Source organism: Triticum urartu, chromosome 1A (genome assembly GCF_056163025.1).
Source record: "Triticum urartu cultivar PI428250 chromosome 1A, HENAU_Tu73, whole genome shotgun sequence".
Lineage (NCBI taxonomy): Eukaryota > Viridiplantae > Streptophyta > Magnoliopsida > Poales > Poaceae > Triticum > Triticum urartu.
The window spans coordinates 408,881,689-408,885,747 of NC_141873.1; positions in this window are offsets into that span (position 1 = coordinate 408,881,689).

A 4,059-nucleotide genomic window follows, 5' to 3' on the forward strand; every position below is an offset into this window, starting at 1 on the left:
ATGGCCACCATGGCATCATCGCAGCTTAACTGATAGAACTGCCGGTCTATCAGCTCCACGGATATAACCGAATCTTCTTCGAGTCCGGAGTCGAGGGCCCGGTCATGGTCCTCCGATTGTGGAGAAGAGCTGTTAACCTCCTTTATGGCCTTTCGCAGTTCCTGCCGTAAAGTGACAAGGTGAATACTTACGACAAAGAATGCGGGAAAAATGGGAGCAGGGAGATATGACTTACCCAGCTTGGAGGATTGTACATGGAGAATCCATCCCGTGGTTTGATGCGGGTGAACTCCTCCTCCTCACCCTTGAACAGTTCGGACAGAATCTTCGCTAGAGCGGCAGCATTGTCCGGACCCTTACGCCCGCAGTGGGTGGCATCATCCGCCCAGTTATAACACCACAAGGGGTGCCCACGATATTGAAGTGGCTGCACTCCCCGCATTATGCAAATCGACATAACTTCAATTATTGTCAATCCTGATTGAGCCAGTGCTTTGATCCAGTTCATCAGATAGAGGACTTCTCCATTGTCTTCCACCTGGGGGCTCCGTGGGCGCCAACTTCGGCGCTTCTTCAGAGGAGCATTGTTGAACTCAGGTAGACCCCGTTGAACAGGGTCCGGAAGGGGGACATCCTCCATATAAAACCATTCCGAAGGCCAGTCTTCGGACGGCTTCTTCGGGGTACCGGACAGGTATCCGGTATCGGCGATGCGCCATATTTCTGCTCCGCCCACTTGATAAAGTGATTCCCTCTATGTGCGAGGGACAAGGCAGAATAGCCTTTTCCACAGCTCGAAGTGAGCCTCGCAGCCCAGGAACAACTCGCAGAGAGCAACATACCCGGCGATATGTAGAATGGAGGCAGGGTGAGATTGTGGAACTGGAGGCCGTAGAACTCCAGGAGCCCACGGAGGAACGGGTGAATTGGAAATCCAAGTCCCCTTAGTAAATAAGGAACAAGGCAGACCCGTTCTCCCACGGAGGGACAAGGAAGGCTCTCCGCTTGCGCCCCGCCATTTTAGGTGGCGAGCCTGGCTCGAACGGGCACCATATATGCCGAAGGGAGAAATCCCTTAGTCTGCAGCTCGACTAATCGGCTGTGCGGGACTAAACACCTCTCCCAATCACCGGGCTTAGGGCTACGGGGGTGGGAGGAGGAGCTGCGGAGGTTGACCATGCTAGATGGTTCTTTCCGAAGCACGCCCTAATGAATTCTCGCTGGGGGAGGATGATATGGATCAGATATAAGAATCCCCATCCCTTTAATAGACAATTTATTTATCTGGCTAGGGGGCGGATGTAAAAATGCCCTGGAGCCTCGTATTCATTTGACACGTGGGAGATAACCCTTATTGGGCACATAAGCCAAGAGGTTCATCATTTATGGAGCCGGACACTGCTTACGAACACTTGAAAGTTGGAGAAGAACCCGCCTTGCAATGCCGAAGACAACACTGCGCGCCGGACTCATCGTCATTGAAGCCTGGTTCGGGGGCTACTGAGGGAGTCCTGGATTAGGGGGTCTCCGGACAGCCGGATTATATCCTTTGGCCGGACTGTTGGACTATGAAGATACAAGATTGAAGACATCGTCTCGTGTCCGGATGGGACTCTACTTGGCGTGGAAAGCAAGCTAGGCTATACGGATATGTATATCTCCTCCTTTGTAACCGACCTTGTGTAACCCTAGCCCTCTTCGGTGTCTATATAAACCGGAGGGTTTTAGTCCATAGGACAACATACAATCATACCGTAGGCTAGCTTCTAGGGTTTAGCCTCTCCGATCTCGTGGTAGATCTACTCTTGTACTACCCATATCATCAATATTAATCAAGCAGGACGTAGGGTTTTACCTCCATCAAGAGGGCCCGAACCTGGGTAAAACATTGTGTCCCCTGCCTCCTGTTACCATCCGCCTTAGACGCACAGTTCGGGACCCCCTACCCGAGATCCGCCGGTTTTGACACCGACATTGGTGCTTTCATTGAGAGTTCCTCTGTGCCGTCGCTAGAAGGAAGGATGTCTCATCTCGTCTTTAAAGACGGTACTACTGTTGGGGGAGCTTTGGCTGTCGGCCAAACTCTCTGGCTAGGCGGGTTCATCAAGACCGCCTGTACGGCCGCCGCGCTGACAATGAATTCTCGGGTCATCGAAAACAACCTCCATGTCAAATCGGCACTCACCGAACAGATGGATCCAATGGAGCTCTCCTCCTTAAACAAGCTCTTGGATCGCATCGCCGCCTTGGGAGTCGTGACGGACTATGATCGGATTGGGCTTAAACTCGATCAAAGGGAGATTAACTCTCCACCGGTCACCCATCATATTGCAGTGGTGGAGGAACAATTACTATAGGGTGCGTCGACTGCAAATTAAAATTTTCCTACACGCAGAACAACCAAGAACATGCTACGGGAGATGGATCATTGTTCGTTACCACTAGACACGTAGTGCCGTGCAGCGGAAGAAGAGTTGGTGCAGCGCGTCCGCGTGGATCGTCTCCTCCTCGTCCGATCTCCCTCGAACACCCGGTCGCCGGATCCCACGTACAAGTTAGCCGGAGCAGCGCAGGTGCACCGCCTCTAACAATATCCGCGCGTGCAGGAGGAACGTCGTGCGGCGGACTGCTAGGTCCGATCACACAACCGGCGGCGAGTGGATGTGTCTATTCGCAGCACATGCAATCCCTAGTGACAGCGCCGAAGCGATCAATCACATGAGTGTGTGGCACATCCAGTTTATATAGGCGTCCGTTGTGGGCTCAACACTTGGGCGTCGCACGGACCCTAAAGCCCATAAGTCTACTCGGCCATAATTCGAATATAGCTCGGATCACATCCGACCAGTGTCCTTGGATCCAACCTCGTAGGTTCTTCCCTTAAGTGCGCGACCCCTTAGGTTCAAGCTGGCTTGGTCGCAATTCGGATCACCTCCGAACTGCATGGTTGGTAGCGGCCCCTAGCAAGGCATGCCGAACACCGAGCAGACTATGAAGCTGGTTAGGTGAACCTGTACATCATACTTCCATTCCTTTTGACACACGATATATGTTGTCGGGCTCAAGGGGAGTCTGTCATCCTTGTGCTGGCCCGACCTCTTTCTCGTTCCAGTGATGCCGACCACAAACCAGATTATCTCATAATCCTTGTCGCATGGCCATGCTTATCCTGGTCGGATCACACGAGGGGCCCAGAGTATATCTCTCCTGATCGGAGGGGCAAATCCCATCTTGCTCGACCATGTCTCGCAGCATGGGTCTGGACAGGCCCGAAACCTACCTTTGTAACTACCCAGTCACGGAGTAGCGTTTGGTTGGCCCAAAGCAAGTCTGTCACCATCCCGAGTACATACGCCAGCTCAGGTCTTAGGACATAGAACGCATGTTGTACTAGAGACTCATAGATGACATATCGATGTGTCTCATAGTTGGGTCTGTCCGACTCGGACCTTATCTCAACTCGGATCCGACTATGTCGAATCCGAACAGATCCTTCCAAGTTCATATTATCCGGTTAGCATCCAATGCCCCATGGCTAGTGAGACCAAGCCATCGACCATGTTATATGCTAGTCTAGTTGGCTGTGTGTCCACACAACCCTTTCGACTAGGGACCTTTTAGGACAGTCATCATACAATGCATAGCCCCACAAACAAGTCACGTATTTGCTGATACACATCATTGATAATGTCCAAGGACTATCTTTATTCATAAACACATAGGAAATATCACCATCCATGATTGCCTCTAGGGCATATCTCCAACAATTTTCTAGGAGTTTAGTAGCTTCTCTTGAAGTAATTTCCATAAAAGTGCCTCTCGCGGCTGAATCTAAAAGATTTCTAGAAGCAAAATTCAATCCGGCATAAATTTTTTGTATAATCATCCACAAATTCAAACCATGCGCAGGGCAATTTCTAATCATTAATTTCATCCTCTCCCAAGATTGTGCAACATGTTCATGATCAAGTTGCTTAAAATTCATAATATTGTTCCTAAGGGAGATGATCTTAGCGGGAGGAAAATACTTGGAAATAAAAGCATCTTTATACTTGTTCT